The 24,198-nt window shown below is 47.1% G+C and overlaps 1 protein-coding gene across 5 annotated transcripts in view; it reads right to left on the minus strand.

Annotated features, from left to right (window-relative positions):
• SEMA4D (semaphorin 4D) overlaps window positions 1-23,034 on the minus strand; it is a 113,247-nt gene extending 90,213 nt beyond the window's left edge. For 3 of the 5 annotated variants that reach the window (XM_045833869.1, XM_045833870.1, XM_045833873.1), the window contains exon 1: window positions 22,836-23,032. The gene's annotated coding sequence lies outside the window, so the exon portion shown is untranslated. Of the gene's footprint in view, window positions 1-22,362; window positions 22,440-22,835 lie in introns of all 5 variants that reach the window. The other 2 variants (XM_045833871.1, XM_045833875.1) reach the window with 2 other exon arrangements.
• Between the last annotated feature and the right edge of the window lie 1,164 nt (window positions 23,035-24,198).

Here is a 24,198-nt window from a genome sequence, read left to right on the forward strand (position 1 = left end):
GTGTACTGATCAGCACTCTGGTTAACTTTACTTGTCATCGTGGCTGGGCCATGTGCCCAGATATTTGGTCAAACATTACTCCGGAGGCTTCTGTAAAGGTATATTTACATGACATTAACATTTGAACCAACAGACTGTAAGTCTCCAAGTACCCTGGGTCTCCCCTGCCAGCCTGCCCTGCAGATTTCAGACTTGCCGGCCTCCCTAGTCATGTGAGCCAATTCCTTAAAGTAAATCCCTCTCCATACACATACACGGTCAGTTCTGTTTCTCTGGGGAGCCCTGACTAACACAATCAGGGGCACAGCTTCTGAGGGGCCACTGGCCTGGGCTTCAGAGCAAATCTTCACTGTAGAAAGAAGGCGCCCATGAGCACACAGCACCCCATGGAGGATTTCAACAAAAAGCCACATATGCAAATGACTGATGACACACCCTGCAGTGTCTGGTTGGGACGCACAGCTGACTCTCAGGAAAACATGTAGCATTACTGGTGGCAGCACGAGGAATTCTCACCCATGCGTTATCATTTTAGACAAGTGAGAGGCAAGGGAGGGGAGTTGGGGGTGAGTTTTATTACTTGGCTAAAAAACAGTTAAAACTTTAGGGGAAAAGTTCTATAAGCCTCCTCATGAGCAGAGACCCCTAAATCCACAGAAGCCTTTGATAATGCAGACCTCTAGTTGTGCTGTATACTGCCTTGGAGGGATGTGCGTGCACCCATGTACACACGTGCACACACACACAGCCTACTACAAATACCCCCAATCCCTTTTCCAGCCCCACCATTCACAGGGGCCACTGCAGTCCTGCTGGCACAGTAGATCTGACAGATCGATGCCTTTCCAAGAGCAAATGTCAAGAAAGGGCCTGGTCCCTCAGGACACCCTGGCCCCCACCCCCTACCTAGACAAGCCCCAAGAAGCCAGTGGTGGTCCCATAAGTCTCCAGTCTGAGTTCATTCATGTCTATTTGAAAACTTACAGATAAAATGCTTTCAAGTAGGCTTTCCTTTTCACAGCACACTCTAAAATGAAAGAAATTCTTCACATCAGTTAAATTAATAAAAGAACAACTACCCAATTTATATAATGAAAGGTGAAGCCCAAGGATAGGTGCTTCAGGAGGAAAATACAAATGACCAGTAAGTTGCAAACAAGTGTTTGGAGACCTGTAACCTGCTCTCTTCCCCATTATCCTGGTGAGGACTGAACTCACCAGTTACTCTGAGGGGTGGGCACAATGCTGTCCTGTCCACAGGCCAGCCACCTGGGTCAAAACTGAACGTGCACATACCCTTGACTCCAACATTTTGATTCTAAAACTCTCTCCTATAAAAACATTCACTGAGGTACACCAAGGAAAAGTGTCAAGGATGTGGCAGACTGGGAGACACCCAAACTTCTACTGTGGGCTGAGGGACACGGGGAGGGCACACGCCCCATGAAGGACACGCAACCCTCACAGAGCAATGTTGGGCACACAAAGCATGTGTGTCTCTGCCAGAGTGCTGAGTGGTAAAATCAAGCTGCAAAACCTTGGTGGCCACCCCTTGGGAAAAGCACCATCCATGTGAACATGTCCTACCATGTGTACATGTGCACACATGTGTTGTGTGTCTGAAATGCATGGAGAAGACCTGAGGAACACAGCTCTCAGGAGCAGATGCGTTGGGCACAATGCTTCTACTCTTTGTTCCCTTTATTTTTAAAACAATAAAAATGCCATTAAAATAAAGGAAAATTAGTCAGCATATCTGATTTCCTGTTCACACTAAAGATTCAACGAGTATTTTTGTAGAAACACCATTAAAAGAAAAGGCCCCAGCAGCAGAAATAAAAACTCACACAAAAAGATAGAAAGCCCTTTCCTGTTTCCTTTCTGAGTAACGCAAAATTATCAAACAAAGCAGCGAGTTTCCACTGTGCTCTTTCTATAACTTCCCATGAATGCAGAAAGCAGCTGTGGTTTCCATTTTCCTGCTGATAAAGCCTCACTGGAATACATCCTGGTGAAGATGAACGCCTGCCAGCCTTGCTCGCCCTGTCTGGCCCGGCTGCCGCCTCGCTCCCCACCCCAGACTACTCTACTGCCTTCTCATGTGCTACAGTAGGCTGCAAAGTACATTCACCCTGGGCCTGTGCATATGGCCAGGTCCCTTTGGAAAAAGGGTCTTTGCAGATGTAATTAATTTAAGATCATTAAGTTAGGATGAGACTGATCATCTCAGATCATCCGAGTGGACCCTAAATCCAATGACAAGTGTCCTATGAGACACAAAGACTTCAGAGAAAAGGTCATGTGGTGAGGCAGCAGAGACTGGAGTGCCACGGCCATTAGTCCAAGGGTGCCTGGAGCACCAGGTGCCAGCAGAGGCAGGAGGGTCCTCCTCAGGGCCTTCAGAGGGAGCACGACACTGCCCACACCTTGATTTTGGATCTCTGGCCTCCAGAAGTGGGAGAGCATACATTTCTGTTGCTCTAAGCTCCTAGTTTGTGATGTCTTGTAATGGCAGCCCCAGGACACCTGTGTGAGCACTGTGATTCAATGAGGTGGGGGCACATGGCCTTCATGACCAGTTTGCCAAGAAGGCAGGAAGGCCTTCCTGCTACACAGACCATAAAACCATATAGTATGAAACTCAAGTAGTCATCCTCATAGCTCTGTTAGGGTTCATCCTCCACCTTCCTACTCAGTGCCTATGTCCTGGGCTGACCCTGCCTTCCCCCAGGCCCTTCCCTCTCTCTGGGAGCTATGGCTGTCCCAGCCATTCCTGCCATGTAACACTCTACTCCAGACTTGGCAGCCTGCTCACTTCACGGGCTCATGGTCCTGTAGGCGGCGAGTCCCAATAGACCATTGTGAAGCTTTGCACGGCCTTTCAGGGGTTCAGGTTTCTTCACAGCACAATGGCCACAGAGCTGTTAATCCCTTACTTGGCATCTCGGGGATCCAAGATCCGAGTAGTCCTGAGGCCACACCAACCCTTGGGGGTAGGTGAGGCAGATATTGCATTCCAATGACAGCAGTGCTGATGGATTTGCAACCAGGTTTGTAAAATTGCCAAAGCCCTTCACCCCATTCAGCTTCCCACTGTTTCCTACTCACTCTCAAGTTCTGATTCAGAGTTCCTTGTTGGTCAGCGCCACCTTCAAGATTCCTCCCCTGATAGCAGGCATCTCCCATCAGCACCTATACACCGTGGTCCAGCTGGAAGCACCTCATCTGGTCCACTCTCCCTCTGCCCATGACTGCTGGGTCTTGACCCCTACCACAAACACAGTGCTTAGGACATGCCGGGCACATCACATGGAGTAAACAGTGGAATATCTAAATGACAGGGGTCAATGTAGCAAGAAACAGAATAATGCAGTGAGAAGACCCACCCACACTGTAATGTCCAGGGAGGTTTCCTCTCAGCCTTACTTGGGCCCTGCAGGTGGGGAAATGCAGAGGGTGGCAAGGAGTAAGGCGCAGGTAGAGAGACCCCAGAGGAGTTAGCTGTGGGGTAGAATAGGAGCAGGCTGGGGCAGCTCCTGGCTGAGGCACAGGCCTTGGAGCGGGTTAGAGACAGGGTGCCAGTGGGGAGGTCTCAGACTGGAACTCCAGGAGCCCAGCTACAGGCAGAAGTGAGTTGTCTGCCCTGGGAAGTCAGCTGTGACAATCAAAGACCCTGTGTCCTGAATGGAGAATAAAAGTGCAAAAGTGTTCACAATGTATTCATAATGGCCCAAGCCAGAAACTAAGCCAAGGGAAACTGTGGCACATGACCACAATGGCATATGAGACAGTAGGGTCAAGGAAGAGCCCAGGCGAGTAGCCCAGCCCTACCCCACACCCAGGAGTGACAGAACTGAAGTATGTGTAGAACCCATGGAATACAGAGAAACCCAGCCAGGACGTACCTCTGTGGCGACTGCGTGGAAGTGGTACCCCCAGGGAAACAGTGAGGAGGGCCCAGGAACTGCAGGCCACATTGTTCTGGGTGTCATACAGTTGGGCTACACTTGTGAGCCAAGCCAGACCATGTGCCCATCACTATAAAGTGTTCAAACATCTCACTTAGGAGAGGAAGAGGAAAACAGGAGGATGAAAATGGAGAAGGAGGGCAGATCAGGCAGTTCTGTTAGTGGTGAGTTTCCCTTGCATTTCAAGATGGGAAAGTGACCAAAGATAGGTGCCACCACCGAGTTAGGCAGAGGGACCAGTGGTGGGTGGCCATGGGAAGAGGGCAGCTGGAAGCCAGGTGGCCTCTTCCAGATGGACCGAACTCCAATAGGCTCTTCCCGGACTCAACATTCAGAGGGTGTGTGTCATTGCCCATCAGCTGCCTATTTCCTGCTGCTCTGCAGAAGGTGTCCCAGAGAGGATGCTCCATCACACAGGCCCTGCTGAGGCTGCACACACCACATACAGGGTGGCAGGCCAAGCCAGGGCCTCCTGGCTAATGCACACTGCCTAACAGGCTCTCCTGGAGCTGAGCACAAAAGAGCCTGTGCCCACTGCCAGCCCTGGTGCATGCACACAGCAACCGCACACCCCGGCTCCAGTAGCTGGCCCTTGCCCTGTCTGGGGGAGGCTGTCTTGGTTGTTCTGCTTCCCATGGGATGTTTTTCACTTAAAAGTACAAAAAAAAGTGTAAAACATCCATCTGGTTTTTTAAACAAGTATAACAAGAAAAGTATCAGGCTCTCAGGACATTGGGTTTGTGTGCATGTGTGTGACTGAGAGCTGGTTTTTCCATTTATTTTTCCTCTGATTCCCGTAACAAGTATTCCTGCAGAACACTAGAGACTGGCAGACAAGCATCAAGAGAAGACATCATCAGCATGTCATCAACTGCTTGAGTGACCACCACTCTGGTTGCAGTCTCTCTAGTCACTGCTAGGCAATTACAGGTCCCTGCTATTCACACTGCTTTAGGACTGGGTGTAGCATTTGGTGTGTTAAGATTTCCTGTGCATTTGTCTTATTTTACACTACTAGTTTTAGAGATTGGTTACCTGCCTGCACCTCCTCATCTTTGGCACTATGTTAGTGTTTTTAGCTTGAATCTGGTTTTCTATTTGTAAATACCAGGAGACACCCTTTCCAATAAAGGGCTTCTTTATATTCACGATTGTTAGGGATAAAATTCCAGAAGATGAATCCCAAATGGCCAATGGTACATGCATGTTTAGAATCTTTAAAATGCTTGATCTGTGGCCACCCCTTGGTATGCCCCTTAGATACTGTGTGCTGGAATGTGCACCTCTCTGCACCCTTGGGTCACAGCTCTGGACTCACACAGTGTTCACCCGTCTTGGCTGAGTGACCCCTGAACAAGTTTCTTATTCTCTTTACTCTCAACCTCCTCATTGGTAAAACTGAGGAAAGGACTCGCCCAATCTAATGGGACAGTGATCAGGATTCCACAAGACAGGCAGAGAAGGCATCTGGCATGTCACTTACGAGGCCACCATGACTATCACTATTATTCTTTCCTACAACAGTCTGTCTCCATCCCAGTCATCCACCTCAGTGATCAGAGGCACCCCTAAACAGCATCACTCCTACACAGGGTCTGATCACATTGGTTACTGCTCAAACACTTGGACAATGAGGCTGAGTGAAGACAACGGACTCAAAGGCTACAAACTGTATTATTACATTTTGTGATATTCTGGAAATGTCTATAGGTATGGAAATCAGATTTGTGGTTGCTGGGGGAGTGGGGGGAAAGGATCTGACTCCAGAGAGGCACACAGGAATTTGTGGAGGCATGGAAATTTTCCATATGCTGATTTGGTGGTGGTTACATAATTGTACAACAAAGCTCACAAAGTAGGACATTAAAAAAGGTGAAATTTGCTCTGTACAAATTGTAACTCGGCAAATGTGACTTGCAAACAAATAACCCTTCAGAGAAGTAGGCCTAGGTTGTGTGCTGTGGCATTCTAGGCTTGGTCACCCAGCCCCGCTGCAGTCCTTCTGTTTCACTCACTCCCATGTCAAGCACTAATTCAGCACCTGCCACATCCACAAGCATACCCACAGCCTGTCCAAGTGCAACACTCCCATCAGGGCCCCCACCCCTGAGAGGGCCACCACGAACTGGCATTCTCCAGACAAAACCTGTGCTCAGACTGTGGCCCCACATGCTTCTCTACTCCCTCAGATCTGCCTCCTTTCTCTTGAAGAGGCCAGCCTGCACCACCAGGAACTACGTATTTTCCCTTATGCCTTTACCTTGAAGGTTCTCAACTCCGGCTGCCCATCAGAATTCCCTGAGCTGCTTGTCAAAACTACAGATGCACATCCCAGAAGGTTCTGATGTACCTGGGCAGGTGTGGGGAGACAATGGGGTTTTGTTTTGTCTGTATTTTATCTAATGTTTACTGTATTGTTTTCCATTACCTTTTATTCCCTTTATACTCCCCTCTCCCCAGCAATTACCACACTGTTGTCCATGTCCATCAGTCCTATTTCCTTTTGCTCAATTCCTCCACGCACTAACCTCTCCCCAATCAGCTGTCATCTGCTCTCTATCTATGAGTCTGTCCCCATTTTCCTTGTTAGTTCAATTTATTCATTATATTCCACATGAGTGAAATCATATGGTATTTGTCTTTCTCTGATTGGCTTATTTCACTTAGCATAATGTTCTCCAGGTCTCAAAGGGTAACATTTTCATACTGTCTCAAAGGGTAACATTTTCTTCTTCTTTTTTTATGGCTGAGTGGTATTCCATTGTGCAAATGTCCATAGGTTCTTCTTAAAAATATATTTTATTGATTATGCTATTATAGTTGTCCCATATTTCTGTCCTTTATTACCCTCTGCCTTCCACCCCCATCCAACCTGCATTCCCCCTCTTAGCTCATGTCCATGGGTGTCCATGGGTCATACATGTAAGTTCTTTGGCTTCTACATTTCCCATACTATTATTAACCTCCCCCTGTCTATTTTGTACCTACTATTTATGCTTCTTATTCCCTGTACCTTTTCCCCCATTGTTCCCCCTCCCACTTCCCCACTGATATCCCTCCATGTGATCTCCATTTCTGTGGTTCTGTTCCTGTTCTAGTTGTTTGCTTAGTGTGTTTTTGTATTTTTAAGTTCAGTTGTTGATAGTTGTGAATTTGTTGTCACTTTACTGTTCATAGTTTGGACCTTCTTCTTTTCCTTATATATAAGTCCCTTTAACATTTCATATCATAGGGCTTGGTGATGATGAACTCCTTTAACTTGACCTTACCTGAGAAGCACTTGATCTGCCCTTCCATTCTAAATGAAAGCTTTGCTGGATAGAGCAGTCTTGGATGTAGATCCTTGCCTTTCCTGACTTGGAATACTTCTTTCCAGCCCCTTCTTGCCTGCAAGGTTTCTTCTGAGAAGTCAGCTGATAGTCCTATGGGAATACTTTGTAGGTGACTGTCTCCTTTTCTCTTGCTGCTTTTAAGATTCCCGCCTTATCTTTCATCTTGGCTAATATAATTATGATGTGCCTTGGTATGTTCGCCCTTGGGTCCAACTTCTTTGGGGCTCTCTGAGCTTCCTGGACTTCTTGGGAGTCTATTTCCTTTGCCACACTGGGGAAATTCTCCTTCATTATTTGTTCAAATAACTTTTCAACTTCTTGCTCTTCCTTTTCTCCTCTGCCCACCACTATGATTCAGATGTTAGAATGTTTAAAGTTGTCCCAGAGGTCCCTAAGGCTCTCCTAACATTTCCGAATTCTTGTTTCTTCATTCTGTTCTGGTTGAATGCTTATTTCTTCCTTCTGGTCCAAACCATTGATTTGAGTCCCGGTTTCCTTCCCATCACTGTTGGTTCCCTGTGCATTTTCCTTTATTTCATTTTTTCATAGCCTTCACTCTTTCCTCTATTTTGTGACCATACTCAACCATTTTTTGTCAGCATCCTGATTACCAGTGTTTTGAACCCTGGTAAGGTCCCATCTGATGGGTTGGCTATCTCTTCATTGCTAGTTGTATTTTTTCTGGAGCTTTGATCTGTTCTTTCATTTCAGCCATTTTTTGTGTGTGTTGGCACGCCTTTTACGTAGTAAGGGGCACAAACTTAGGTATTCACCAGGGAGAGTCAACCCATGTATCTATGTTGTGGCGCTGTATGTGGGGGAGGGATCCAAAAGGGAACAATGCCACTTGCTGGGCTCTCTGCCAGCTTTTAGTAACTTCCTCCACTACCCACAAGCAATTGGCCTGTTCTGGTGCTGATCTCAGGGTGGGTGGGTTTGTGTACATTTTAGGACCTTGTGGATCTCTCCAACGAACACTCCTGTGAGGCTGAAAGATTCTCCCACCACCACAACGCACACAGGATTTTTCAGTCAGAGGTTTTAAGGCTTTATTTTCCTGTGCTGGAACACTGGGTCGAGTGGTCGGTCTCACTCCCCAGTTGTTCTTCCTGGCTTATCTGCACACAAATGTGGAACCACCTGCTCTGCCAGCTGCCACCTCACCTAGTCCTCAAGCTACCACCTTGCCTGCCCAGTCCTCCAGCCTCCACCTTGCTGTGAGTCCTCTCTTCCCAGCTGCCTGTCTCCACCTCTCCCACCAGTCTGGATGAATAGTTCTTCTTTAACTCCTTGGTTGCTGGACTCCATACAGTTCTATTTTTTGTCAGTTCTGATTGCTTTTTGTCTATCATTGTTGTCCTTCTTTTGGTTGTGAGAGGAGGTACAGTGTGTTTACCTACATCTCTATCTTGGCCAAAAGTCCATATATATGGGTATTGTTTTCTTCCCCATTCAGCTACCTGATGTCTTTTGGTTGGAGCATTTAAACCACTTACATTTAAGGTTATTATGGATAGATATATATGTAGTGCCATTTTATTGTTTATTGTTAGACTGTTTTCCTCTTTTTTATTCTTTCTTTTTCTTCTTCTTTTTCAAGTGTTGCAGTACTGGTTTGGTGTTAACAAAGTCCTTTAGCTTTTTCTTATCTGGGAAGCTCCTTATTTCTCCTTCGATTTTAAATGATAGCCTTGCTGAGTAAAGTAGCCTTGGTTGTAGGTCCTTGCTTTTCAACCCTTAATATTTCATGCCAGTCCCTTCTGGTCTGAAATGTTCTATTGAATAATCACATGACTTTCTAATTGGTACTTCCTTGTAGGTAACTACCTGCTTTTCTCTTGCAGCTTTTAGGATTCTCTCCTTGTCTTTAAGCCTTGTCATTTTATTTATGATATGTCTTGGTGTTGGCCTCTTGGGGTCCATCTTGTTTGGGACTCTGAGCTTCCTGGACTTGTATGTCTTTTTCCTTCACCAGATGAAGGAAGTTTTCCATCATTATTTCTTCAAATAGGTTATCAATCCCTTGCTCACTCTCTTCTCCTTCTGGTAATCCCATGATGTGGATGTTGCTATGCTTCATGTTGTCCAAAATGTTTCTTAAGCTCTCCTCATATTTTAAAATTCTTTTTTCTTTTAGCTGCTCTGCCTGGGTATTTTTTTTCTACCTTGTCTTCCAAATCGCTAATGTGATCCTCTGCTTCATCTAACCTACTTTTATTCTTTCCAGTGTACTATTTATTTCAGATTCTGCATTGTTTATTTCTAACTGGTCTTTTTTTATGGTTTCTATGTCTTTTTTCATGCCTTTGAGTATGCTTATAATCATTACTCTAAACTCTCTATCTATCAAGTTGCTTGCCTCCATTTCATCTAGTTCTTCTGGAAAATTCTTTTGTTCTTTCAATTTAGGCCTGTTTCTTTGTCTTCCCATTTTGGCTGCTTCTTTGTATTTTCCACCTTTGTTGTTAAACTAATCAGCCACTAAACCAATCCATTTGTTAATATAATCAAGCTGTAATCAGCAGCCTGGCTGAAGCACCACAGGGTGGGGCAGAGTAATTTCTGTGGGCAGGGCTACTGCTTCCCCACAGGATGATGCCACTTGGAGGGGAGTGGCTGCCTGAGAGAAATGGCTTCTGTATTATGGGGAATGATTCAGCACAGGGGTCCTGGCAGCTGCTCCCACAGTTCTCTCCCTGGAGCCACCTGCCACAGACTCTCCTCAAGTAGTCCACTCTGCCCTCCCTTTGCCAGCACACAGGGTAAGTGGCTGCAAATGAAACATGTGCATTGGCCCTTTATAAGGCTCTCTGAGTCTGCAGCTGTCTCTCCCTGCCAGACAGAAACCCTGCTGATTTTCACAGCTGGGTGTTGTCTGGGTTCCTTTCTGGCTCTGGTGCTGTAGTCTAGGGAGCCCAGCTTGGGTTTTAGACCCCACACTTCTTAGGGGGAACCCCTCCAGCCACTGAATTCTCCCTCAGAATGTCTAGCTGCTGCTTGTGGGAGCCCAGCCAGGATTCTCACATCTCCTCTGCACTTCATACCATTCACATGGTGGTGAAGTGGGTTATTCTGTCTGTCTGTGGTCATAAGGCCTCTCTCCAGCTAGTGTTCAGTTGGTATTCAGGATGATTTTTCTACAATTTAGTTGTAATTCCAGATTGGTTCTGGGAGTAGGTTAGTGTAGCTTCCACTTACTACCCAGCCATCTTGGATTTCTGTTGTTGTTGTTGTTTTTAAGGATCCCAGGCTCAAGAGTGAAAGAGGGGCCCTGACCAGTGTGGCCCAGTTGGTTGGGTGGGCATCACTCCACAAAGTGAAAAGTCACCGGTTTGATTCTCCATTAGGGCACATGCCTAGATTATGGGTTCAGTCCCTTGTCAGGTGTGTATGAGAGGCAACCAACCAATCGATGTTTCACTCTCACATCAAATGTTCCTCTCCTTCTCTTCCCCTTGCTCTAAAAAGAAATAAAATCCTTAAAAAAAAAAGAGGGACTATCATGTAGATCCCACAGACATTAAAAGGATAATAAAGAAATATTATAGGTAGGTGGATACACTTTGCCTCCTCACAAAACCAAAAGGACAACAACAAATTTAAAAACTGAAAGAAACTAGAACTGTCAGAAAATTGAACTGTATGGAAGTCTGACAACAAGGATTTAAAGAAGAAACATTCATCCAGACCAGTAGGAGGGGCGGAGACAGGCAGCTGGGGTAGAGAGGACTTTTGGCAAGGTGGAGGCTGGAGATCCAGGGCCACCAAGATAGTGGCTAGCAGAGCAGGTGGTCCCACATTTGTATGCGAATAAAATGGGAGGAACAATTGGGGAGTGAGACAAACCGCACAACCCAGGAGTCCAGCTCGGAAAAATAAAGCCCCTAAACCTCTAACTGAAAAAACCTGTATCAGTTGAGGCAGCAGGAGAAACTCCCAGCCCCACAGGAGAGTTCGTTGCAGAGACCCACAGGGCCCTGGAAGGGAAGAGGGTTGCTGCGCCCTAACAAGTACCTAAGGCTCTGCCCCTTACTACGTAAAAGGCGTGCCAACACACACAAAAATGGCTGAAATGAAAGAACAGATCAAAGCTCCAGAAAAAATACAACTAGCAATGAAGAGATAGCCAACCCATCAGATGGGACCTTACCAGGGTTCAAAACACTGGTAATCAGGATGCTGACAAAAATGGTTGAGTATGGTCACAAAATAGAGGAAAGAGTGAAGGCTATGAAAAATGAAATAAAGGAAAATGCACAGGGAACCAACAGTGATGGGAAGGAAACCGGGACTCAAATCAATGGTTTGGACCAGAAGGAAGAAATAAGCATTCAACCAGAACAGAATGAAGAAACAAGAATTCAGAAATGTTAGGAGAGCCTTAGGGACCTCTGGGACAACTTTAAACATTCTAACATCTGAATCATAGTGGTGGGCAGAGGAGAAAAGGAAGAGCAAGAAGTTGAAAAGTTATTTGAACAAATAATGAAGGAGAATTTCCCCAGTGTGGCAAAGGAAATAGACTCCCAAGAAGTCCAGGAAGCTCAGAGAGCCCCAAAGAAGTTGGACCCAAGGGCGAACATACCAAGGCACATCATAATTATATTAGCCAAGATGAAAGATAAGGCGGGAATCTTAAAAGCAGCAAGAGAAAAGGAGACAGTCACCTACAAAGTATTCCCATAGGACTATCAGCTGACTTCTCAGAAGAAACCTTGCAGGCAAGAAGGGGCTGGAAAGAAGTATTCCAAGTCAGGAAAGGCAAGGATCTACATCCAAGACTGCTCTATCCAGCAAAGCTTTCATTTAGAATGGAAGGGCAGATCAAGTGCTTCTCAGGTAAGGTCAAGTTAAAGGAGTTCATCATCACCAAGCCCTTATGATATGAAATGTTAAAGGGACTTATCTAAGAAAAAGAAGATAAAAAATACCAACAGTAAAACGACAGCAAACTCAAAATTATTAACAACCACACCTAGAACAAAAACAAAAACAAAAACACACTAAGCAAACAACTAGAACAGGAACAGAACCACAGAAATAGAGATCACATAGAGGGTTAGCAACAGGGGAGTGGAAGGAAGAGAGAGGGGAAAAGGTACAAAGGATAAGTAACATAGATGGTAGGTACAAAATAGACAAGGGGAGGGTAAGAATAGTACGGGAAATGTAGAAGCCAAAGAACTTACAAGTATGACACATGGACATGGACTAAAGGTGGGGAATGTGGGTGAGAGGGGGTGTGCAGAGTGGAGGGGAGTGAAGGGGAAAAATGGGACAACTGTAATAGCATAATCAATAAAATATATTTTTAAAAAAGAAGCAAGAGAAAAGGATACAGTTACCTACAAAGTATTCCCACAGGACTGTCAGCTGATTTCTCAAAAGAAACCCTGCAGGCAAGAAGGGGCTGGAAAGAAGTATTCCAAGTCAGGAAAGGCAAGGACCTACATCCAAGATTGCTCTATCCAGCAAAGCTTTCATTTAGAATGGAAGGGCAGATCAAGTGCTTCCCTGGTAAGGTCAAGTTAAAGGAGTTCATCCTCACTAAGCCCTTATGATATGAAATGTTAAAGGGACTTATATATAAGGAAAAGAAGATCAAAACTATGAACAGTAAAGTGACAACAAATTCACAACTATCAACGACTGAACTTAAAAATACAAAAACAAACTAAGCAAACAACTAGAACAGGAACAGAACCACAGAAATGGAGATCACATGGAGGGATATCAGTGGGGGAATGGGAGGGGGAAGAATGGGGGAAAAGGTGCAGGGAATAAGAAGCATAAATAGCAGGTACAAAATAGACAGGGGGAGGTTAATAATAGTATGGGAAATGTAGAAGCCAAAGAACTTATATGTATGACCCATGGTCACGAGCTAAGGTGGGGGGGGAGGACTGGGGGGGGAAGGACTAGTTGGGAGGGCATGGAGGGGATTAAAGGGGAGAAAAATGGGGCAAATGCAATAGCATAATCAATAAAATATATTAAAAAAGAAATATTATGAACAACTTTATGCCAACATGTTTGACAACTTAGATGAAATGGACAGATTCCTTGAAACATACAATTCATGAGGGCTGACTCAGGAAGAAATAGAAAATCTTAATAGCCTTATAAAGTGAAGTCATAACTAAAAGCTTTCCCATAAAGAAAATACCACATGACTTCAGTAGTAAATTATATCAAACATTTAAGGAAAAACAATACCAGATCTACACAAACTCTTCTCTAAAATATAAATGAAGAGGGAACACTTCCTACATCACTGTGTGGGGCCAACATTAACCTGATACCAAAAGCAGACCAGTACACTGTCCACTACAAATTACTAAGGGAAATGAAGGAAGAACAGAGAGATAGTCCATGCTTATTGGCTCAATACTCTTAAGAAGTTAATTTTCTCCAAATTGATCTAAGGAATTAATGCAACATCTGTCAAAACCCAAACAGGCTTTCCTCTGAAACATGAGAAGCTGACTTTAAATTTATATGGAAATGCAAAGGACCTAGAATAGACAGAATAACTGAAAACAAGCAAAACTGGAAGGTCACATAACCTAACTTCGAGTTACTAGAAAGCAACAGTCGTGAAGATGGCATGGTGTGGGGACCAGTGGGGAATAAACCACAGTGGACCAGAATCGAGTTCAGAAACAAAGCCATACAGACATACTCAATTACTTTCCAAACATGCCAAGAGACATCAGTGAGAAAGGATTGTTTCTTTAATAAATGGTGCTGGAACAACTGGATAACCTTATGCAAAACATGAATCTTAATTCTTAGCTCTTTCCAGTTAAAAATTTGTCTGCCCTTAAAAGACATCATTAGTAAAATTAAAAGGCATGCCAGAGACTAAGAGAAAATATTTGTCATAAAAATTCTGACAAAAGATTTGACTTCAGAGCATGTAAACAACCCTTACAACTCAAATACAAGACAGCCTAATTTGGAAGACAGCAGAAGATTTGATCAGATACTTAAAAGGATACATACAATACAAATAGCTAATAAACACTGGCAAAGATATTCACCTCAATGATGCAACATTGTAACATACCCGCTAGAATAGCTAAAATTAGAGACTGAGGACAGCAAATGTTGGCAAGGATGTGAACAACTGCACTCACACAGGAGTTAGCAAGGGTGGAAAATGATACATCTACTTTGGAAAACAGTATGCAGTTTCTGATGAGTTAAATATATACTTCCAACACAACCTGCTCATCAAGGTACCCAAGAGCAAACGCATGTCCACACTAAGATTTGCACATGAATGCACAAATCATTTTTATTGTGATGAGAAATACATAAGATTTACCATTTCAACTATTTAAAAGTGTACAATCAGTGACATTTGAGTACATTCATAATGTTATGCAACCATCACATGTTAAGCAGTCTCCTCATTCTCCCTTCCTTCAAACCCTGGCAACCACCTAATCTGCTTTCTGTCTCTATGAATTTGCCTAGTCTTGACATTTCATGTAAATTAAATCATAAATATGTGTCCTTTTATGTCTATTTTCACCAACCATGTTTTCAATGGTCATCCATAGAGGAGCATGTGTCAGTGCTCCATTCCTTTACAGTCAAAGAATATCCCCTTGTCTGGATGGACCACATTTGGTTACCCATTCAGTGATGGACATATGGGTTGTTTCCATCTTTTGATTGTCATTAACAGTGCTGCTAATGAATAGTTGTGTACAGTGTTTGTTTGGATTTCTCAATTCTTTTGCATACATGCCTATGAATAGAATTGTTGGGGCAGATAATTCCATGTTTAACTTTTTGAGGAAACTTTACACTGTTTTCCAAAGTCACTGCACATTTTATATCCACATCAGCAGTGTAGGAGGGTTCCAACTTCTCTGTGTTCACCAACACTGATTTTCCTTTTTTTTTTTTTTTGACAAAAGTCATGCTGGTAAGTGGGAAGTGGTCTCTCACTGTGGTTTTGAGTTGCATGTCCCTAGTGACTAATGATGTTGAGCATCTTTTCATGTGCTTATCCATCACTTCTGTATCTTCTTTGGAGATATGTTTCCTCATGTTTTAACTGGCTATTTGTCCTTTTGTGTTCAGTTGTAGCTCACAGTACTCACATTCACAACAACCCTGAATAGGAAGGAATCTAAACATCCACCAACAGGTTAATGAATCAATAAAACATGGCCTACCCACAAATGAAACAGGACTCAGCAATGAAGACACATGAATTACTCAGCAACACATAAGAATCTCAGAAATATTGTGTGGAGGGAAAGAAGCTAGCTACACAAAGGCTATATAACATATGCTTCCATTGCAAAACTCTTGAAAAGACAAATCTCATCTATAATAATCTAATCTCAACAGATCAGTGATTGCCTGGGCAGGAGGAAGGAGTTGAGTGCAAAGGAGCAACAGGGAATTTTGGGAGGGCTCACAGGACAAACAACCTCTGTCTCCAATGCTCAACTCTGGTGCAGCAGCACAAAAGTGGCCTCTGACAATACTGAATGGGTGAATGGGCATAGCACACTTACCTGCAGGCCAGAGTTGATCAGAGTTGGCCTCTATCATAATTACAGTGGCAGGTTCATAATGATATACATTTGTCAAAACTCACTGAACAGTGTACTTAAAACAAGTACCTTTTATAGTATGTAAATTCTACCTCAATAAATTTGGTTAACAAAACACTTTCTACAGACAAGCACCAGAGTCTAATGTGCACCTAGAGTGAGGACCATGCCCAGCCTCTGCCTTCCTGTCTGCCCCAAGACTGCACTCAGGAGGGCAGCATGTGCTTAGCCCAATGCCTCTTACACTCCCTGATGTGTCTGAATCCCCTCCATGGCCTGTGAAAATACAAAGCTTCTGATTCAGGGAGTCTGGGGTGGAGCTGAGGACCTGCACATTCACCAGTTTAGAGGATTTAATGCTGCCAGCATGGGGACCACGCCTTAGGAAGTGCTCTCTCCTGTTCCTAGTGTTCAGTGCATGTGGAGTTAAGTTGATGTTATATGTAAAACCCTGGCCCTTGCTAGGGGCTGCAGCCTCACTGTAGGAAATGACAGGAGGGAATGTTCACAGCCCACCTGACAACTGGACAAGCACAAGGTCAAGGCCTCACTTTCAGCCCATTTCCCAACCCCATGACCCCATGGACCTGGTCCCTTTCTCCTGCCCCACACAGCTGTGCTTTCTGGGAGGGCAGCTGCCCCTGCTCAGGGACTGAGCAACTCAGTTCTTGAGGCCTCCTGGGCCCTGAGGGCCCCCTGCTGTGCTCAGGGCTCAGCCCTCCTGAGCTGCCATAACCATTCTCTGTCACCTGGGCCCCTTCCCCTGCCTCCAGACCCAAGGGCCAAGCAGAGGTACCCTGCATACTACAGGCCAATGACAGCTTACAGGGGACAGCTGGCCTGACTCAGAAACCCCTCCCATCTGCCCAACCCAGCTCCTAGGACTGGAGGATCCTGGCAGGAGCTCCCCTCCTCCCCCACTCCCCTCCTCCCTTTCTTTCCCTCTGTTCCATCCTGCCCTTCAGGACAGAGACCTAAGCCCGAGGTCTTCTCTCACAACACTCTTTGCCCATCGAATTATCTTCTTCTCTCTTAAACTCTTGGCACCCACCCATCCCAGGACCACTCCTCAGGTCACCAGTGACTTCCATGCTGTAAGGCCAACTGTCAGTCCTTGCTGCACTGGACCACTGGCTGGGCAGTCCTTCCTCCCAAGCACCTCCTGCCATGCTTTCCCCACCCCATACCCCTATGGCTTTCTCCTGTCTCCCTGGCCAGGCCTTCCTAGTCCATCAGTCTCAGACCTCTCTTCCCCTCCATCTTTCCACCTCCCTGAAGTCTGACTCACAGCTTTAAAAACATCACATCTGTGTGGGCATCACCCAGCTCAGGACTCTTTCCCCAACTCCAGTTTTTTCTGTGAGGCAAGCCCCTTACCACCTTTGTGTGGATGGAGATGGAGCTTACACGCCACTGCCTGGAGAGCTGCTCATCCTCTTGAATTCTCCATCTCAAGGTAATGCTGACCCATCCCCCTGGCTGTCTGAGCGAAGAATCCCAGGTCATCTGGACTCTTCTATTGCTCCAACCATCCTATTAGCTCCATTTTCATGACACACCCAGAATCTGGTGAGATCTAGGCTCCTGCCTCTCCCAGTGGTCACTCCACCCTCTGGCCTTGCTCCAGTGTGCTCGGATATCCCCTTGTCCCCAGTCACTCTGCACCTCTTCCACATCACTGGCTCAGGGAGGCCCACTGGCTGCCTGATTTCAAATCTCAAACATCCCCAACTGTTGACTCCCTTGAGTGCCTGGACCCCACACACTTTCTTTCTCCAGACCACTAAGGCCCCATAGATGACATAATCTTGACACATTCCTCTCTGTAGTCATCCATCTCCCTTAACTTGACCAGAAGCTCCCAGCAGGTAGGCCTTCTGTTTCTTGGTTTCTTGCTGTAACTGGTGTTCAAACAATATTTACAGGGGAAGCAGTGAGACTTCATGAAATGAACAAATTTGTGAGTGAAGAGAGGCTTAAAGGTCCAAATACTTCAACTCAAGAAAAATGAGCAATGGGATACCACATACCAATGTCATAGACCTGCTGAGTTCCCTGAATGCCTGGATGACACAGCTCTGCTTGGATAGGACTTCAAAACCCCTCAAAGAACTGGGAAGCATGAACTGCACCAGAGGTGAATGGGAAAAGTGGGTGTATGCTGCACCCATCCTCATGGCAGGTGGCTCAAGGCCACACAGACATGACCCCAGATTCAGGGTTTAGCCCAGCTGTGCCCTCCCTCAGCCACACAAAAAAAAACACTGGTCAACAAAAAACAACAATGAAAATTCCCAAACACAAGGTGAGAACAAAGGAACACAGCTTCAGGCTCTTATTTAGGGCGGGCCCCTGAACACTGTCCCTCCAAACAAAATCAAAATACACACCTGGCCTAAAACACCCAAATGCTAGAATCTGGAGATCAGAGCAAATTATATTCTGGTGTTAAAAGCAACTCAAATTTCTTGCAACAGGGCAGGAAAATAAAAAGCCCAAAAACTAGAATTCCGGGCAACTTGTAGTTTTCACTTTGTGGACTTTTACCACTTCTACACCATTTCTGTTGTTGTAAATTAAGGAGAAGACAGACAAAACCTTGGAAAATGAGGGCAACAGCCCATGGTGGCAGGCTTTCCAACTGGCTATGGAGACACCTGTGAAGGCTCTGACCCACCTTTGCTTTCACTTCTGAAGCGGAATGTGCTTCTCCACCAGAACCAGGGCTGTGGTGGGTCTGAGGTGAGGGCCTCCTGCGCCACAGCCCATGAGCCAGGATAGCACAGTTTCTGCTCACTCTCCCATTGCTGGGTCATACAATGCTGTTGAAATTTCAGGGTTTGGGTCTTGTCTACATTCTGTCAAGGGCAGGGTATCTATCGATGTCTGTGTTTTCATAGTTTACAAAGTATTATTCAGAGGGTCTGTGACTCCTGATTCATTGAGTGTCTCATTTAACCCAAATCATTTCTCACACTTTTTTTAGAGAGTAAGAGGGGAAGGGAGGAAGAAAGAGAGAGAAAGAAACATCAATGCAAGAGAAATATTGATCAGTTGCATGTCATACATACCCAAACCAGGGACCAAACCTGCAACCCAGGCATGCACTCCTACCAGGAATGGAACTTGTGACCTTTCACTTTGTGGGACAATGCTCAACCAACTGAGCCACACCAGTCAGGGCTAAGCCACATCATCTCTTATTAAGTTGTGTGAGGAATTTCTACAAATCGAATGCCATTTAAAATAAACTTGTATGTAGATACAGAAAATTAGAATATTTAAAATAGGATATTATGTTACTTAATGAAGGCCTCTTGTTAAAAATTAATTTTAAAATTATGAAAGTAATTCCATCGTAAAAGAAACAAACCAAATATATATAAGAGAAATAAGGATATGCTTCCCCCATGCCCCCCGCCTCTCCCCCAACACACATACTCCCTCCTCCAACACATATGCACACACTCACATGCACCTTCCTCCCACCCATCCCTGACAGTGGATGCTTTTGCTCAGAGCTGTGTCCCCAGAGCCTGGAGCAGTGGCCATCCTACTCGTTTACAGTGGGCACTCCATAATGACCTATTCCATAAAGTATGTGACCTTTCAGATGGGTTTCTCTGCGTGGGTACCTACACACGTGTGACATTTTCACTTCATATATGGGTGCTTCTTTTATAGTAAACCTTTGAACTCTTTCATGAAGTGAAGAATCCTATGGAATGTTTTTTGGGGGAAATGGGGTTCTTAGACTTATTATTAACTTTTTATTATGGAGAATTTTGGAAATACACAGAAGTGGACAGAAGAGCATAATGAACCCTCAGACGCCCTCACCCAGACCCAACAACTGTCTGCACATGGACAGATCCCAAACACAGTATCGTGTCCTCTGCAAATACTCCACTGCCTTTGCTAAAAGGTAATGATCTTTTCAATTTTTAACATAGCCACAGTGCTGTTAAGGAATATGATCATTCTTTAAAATCAACATTTGCCCAACAAATGTCCAACTGTCTCATAAACACCGTGATTTTTTAAAAAGAGTGATTCTTGGAAATGCTAGTCTGACTGCATTTCATTCAAACCCTGCAATCCTGAGGTGCTGCTAAGATGTGATCCAGGAGGGGGTGCAGCCTCTGCTTTCATGGGCATCTGAGATTTTTAAACCAAATAACAGAGCCTGTCCCAATAGTCAGAGGCTCACACAAGTGTGTAGGTTGGGGCATGGCACGGGGGCTGCTGGAGTGCCCGGGGCAGCAGCAGGGAGCCAGCCATGCCTGCACGTAGGAAAGTTAGGCAAGTGGGAAGGTGACCCACTGCAAGGAACTGGGATTAGCCAGTTTCCTGGTCCCAAGGCAGACCTTTACTGGCATGCCGAAATCACCACCCTAGCTCTAGGCTAGGTCCGACAGCAGGCAGACTGGACATGGCTGTGAGTTGTGCCATCTCCAGTCAAAGGAGCCAGCCCGACCTGCCTGCTCTTGGTGACACCCAGAGACTCGCCCTAAGACAACCAGGGCAAACAGAAAGAGAGGAAGAGAGGGCCTCCTGCCATGCCTCTGTCACTGCTTTGTCCACTTTCCTTCTTACCTTCTTACCTTCTATTCTCCCTTCTGGAATGGTGGAAGGTCAAGGGAGAAACAGTTGTCCCAGCAGAGAATTTGAAAGAACAAAGCCTTTCTCTCGGGGAAAACCCTCAACAGTCAGCAGATGACAAATTCATTTGTACATTTTACACAGCCAGCCTCACCACACCCTTGCCACCTTGTACTCCTAGACAGTTAACGGGTCACTCTTGTTGCTCCTAGAAGAGACTAGGGGTGGGGAATGGGGACCACTGCCTGCCATCTCAATTTCACAGGTGTTCTTTTTAACCAAGTAAATACTTACTTAGCATGAAGGGGAAAGTCGCTATAAACTCTGAAACAATCAGGAAGTCAATTCATGTGCACAGCTGCTGGTGCCTAAGCCCACCGACACTAGGGACACCCAAAAGACATAGGTCTCATGAGCTCTGGCCCCAGGGTCGCCACACAAGACATCAAGACATGGGTCAGGAGGAGGCTCTGCGACCACCCTCCCAGTCCCACCCATCCCTCCCCTACCACCAGACATGGGACAGAGGAAGGAGTGGGAGGCTTGGGCCTGTCCACACTGGGTGTAGGAGAGATGGATTCCCTCCAGAGGCACAGAGACAACCATTGATCTTTGCAATGCATTATTGATTTTGCTGTGTGCTGGCATGGATGAACAGTCCTCCCCACACTCAGAGCCAGCCATTAGTGTGCACTCCCAAACACTGGCCTAGACATCTCTCCCTGGTGTGGAGAAGGCATTTGAGATGCAATCGGTCTAAGACTATTCACATGGTGGGGTTCATCTCTCTCCCCAGACACACTGTGAGGCCCCACACCCCACATTTCAGCCTGGGACTCTAGGCAAGGCCACCAGAGCACCCTAGTCACCAGAGGAGAAGTCTCCACAAGGCTCCATTTCCCAACAGATATGTGTGCTGGTCAGGAGGGTGAGCAGAGGAACTCAATGGTACCATTTCAGAGAGCACAGACAGACTCACCGTAAAGCCCATCACGGAAGTCAGTCCCATCCCATGTCAGCTCAAACTCCTGCAACACCCTGCAAGGGAGGGACCCTGAAAAGGAGGGACCCAGAAGAGTCGCCTCTGTCCTAGCCACTTGTTTTTATTTCTCAATTTGATTTACCTGCTGGGTATACTATAGACACATATCATCAGTCTGAAGGTTTGGCCCCCTAGGGGGACAGTCCTTGTCCACAGAAATGCCTGGTGTGTCCCCTCATTCCTTAAGTTTTTCTCCCTGATAGCACACAGTGCCTGGACTATTCAGAGCAGGCCTGCTTTATTCTTCTTCACTCTTGCAGACGATGTGCACAGACACCAACCGTTCAAGTGACAATTGGGGCATTATCTCTTCCAGAATCCTGGCCCCACTGCTACTGCCTGAGCTGGCCTATTTCTGGGACACAGTAATCACTCCCAAATAACAGCACCCAGACAGACAGCAGGCAGGCCCCAGGCCTGGGGCAGGTATGAGGGGACAGGTCAGCAATGTCACTTCACCCCCTGGGACCTTCAACTCGGTGGCACCTGGCGGATTTGTTAGACTCAGAACAGGAGGGTCAGCTGCTTGGCCAAAGGCCCCAGGTCCAGCCTGGCCACCAAGGCCTGGGATGCGCTCCATGTAGAGGGAGGTTTACAAAACAAAAGCAGAGCCACTTCATGTGGCACACACTCCAGAAAGCAAGGCCCAGCCCCCAACTACAAGCCTCATTTTCAGTGAACTGCCCACCTATGGACTCCCATGCACCCCTACCACCCAATATTAAATCAAATAAATGAATAAGGCGACCAAGACCCCATTCTCCTTTCCTTGTTTACACAGGCAAACCTACAGGGGATTCAGCACGCGCCCCCGGCCCCCGTCCCCCTCGCCAGCTTACCAGGCTGCTGCAACAGGTGCAGCCAAGCCAAGGCTGGCGATTCTCCTTGGCAGTTCCAGAATCACCCAGCCAAAACCCTAAAGGGAGACAAGGCCTGAAGCACTCGCCACCGGGCCGACCTGCCCCACCTGTCTGAGTGAGCGCCCTCGGGTAAAGCAGCGGCCTCCGAGACAGAAATAGAAGACGTGGGGCCCAGCCAGGCCACAGTGGCCGGAGTGGGGCCGCACTGGCTGGAGCAGGGCGAGGATGGGAGCCAGGACCGCAGAGGGCCCAGACTGAGCGCACCAGCCCCCGCTCCCGGCCTGGGTCTGCCGCCAGCCCCACAATCCTGCTTCCCGGAGCCTAGCGGAGCCACCTGCCCGCTCAAACCCGGAGGGAGCCGGGGAGGGGAGGAGTCTTGGGAGTCCGCGGAAGGTCTGGCCGCCCGGCGCACCTGCCTGGCCCGCGTGCCCCCTGTGACCACCCGCCCTTACCTGGTGCGAAACGTCTTGGCGGTGCCCGGCCGGCGACCGCTGGTGCAGGAATGGCGGCGGTGGCAGCCGCAGCAGACGCGGAGGCGGAGGCCGGGTGCCGAGGGGTGGTGTGGAGGGGCGGCGCAGGGATGCTGCGGATAGCGAGGGAGCGGGGCCGACGCTGGAGGGAGGGAAGGCGGGAGGGAGGGACGGAGCGAGATGGCGCACAGGCCCCTCCTCTGCTCCCGCCTCCCCCCTCTCCTTCCCCCTCCCCTCCCCCCTCCCCTCCCCTCCCCCCTCCCCCTCCCCTCCCCCTCCCCTCCCCTCCCCCCTCCCCCTCTCTGCTCCTTCCTCCGCCCCTCCCGCCAGACTCACCTCCCTCCTCCTCTTTTCCCCACCCTCTCTTTCCCTCCCCTTTCTTCACTTCCCTCCAATACCCTCCTCCCCACTCCGAGGCCCCCAGAGGCTGCCCACTGGTGCCTTGGGCCTCTGCTGGGATCAGCACGAATTTTGATGAAGTACCAGTTACCCCTCCTTACCACCTGCTAATGGACCAACTTGCTCTTCTGGGAACTACACCGTATTTCACCCTTTCCAGGCCCCCCAAATCCCCAAGGTTTCAGCCCCCAAGGCCCTAGTACAGCACTGCTGGGTACCTCCTGCACAATGTGGGAGGAAAGCGTGTGGACTTCCAGGCCACTTGTGTGCTTGCTTCTAAGCAAATCTGACTTTGGTCAAGAACATTTCAAACCAGACCCCTTGCCATTTTCTCAGGTAAGGCAAGCAGGTGCCTCCTCCAATGTGGTTTTCCGAGGCCCTCCTGTGCCCCGGTGCCAACTGCTTACTAAGGGTTCACCATCTTCTACATCTCATGGCAAAGGGTCCCCTAGTGCAGTCCCTGGTGACACACCTTTGTACTACTTTGTACTAATCCATGGGTGCAGGGCCCTGGGTGCCCTCAGAACACTACTCGCATCTGCAAGGAGAGAAAAGTGGTGGGCCTGGGACCATGGCTGGTGGGTAGGCCTCTTGAGGGACACGGACCTGAGAAAGGGACACAGTTCCTGAGTCTGGAGTTGGAGTTCATGCCCACCAGACCTGGCCAGCACTCTGTGGGCTGCAGGGTACACGTGGGAGCCGAAGGCTGCTTTCCTAATGACCACTGGCTGCTGAGAGCCAAGATCTTTAAAATGAGGCCATTCCTAAGTGATCAGTAATGGCCCCAGAGCTTCAGTTCCTTCAGAGGCCTCCTGCCTTTCCCTGCTGGGCCACATACGCCCCCACGCCCCCCCCCCGCCACTGCCCCCTGGTGTTAGGACCTGAGGACCAGCGGACCAAATTGGTGAAGACCAAGATGGTGAAGTGAGTGCACAAGGTGCAGACA

This window comes from Phyllostomus hastatus, unplaced genomic scaffold (genome assembly GCF_019186645.2).
Source record: "Phyllostomus hastatus isolate PE091 unplaced genomic scaffold, TTU_PhHast_1.1 phas_contig_195, whole genome shotgun sequence".
Lineage (NCBI taxonomy): Eukaryota > Metazoa > Chordata > Mammalia > Chiroptera > Phyllostomidae > Phyllostomus > Phyllostomus hastatus.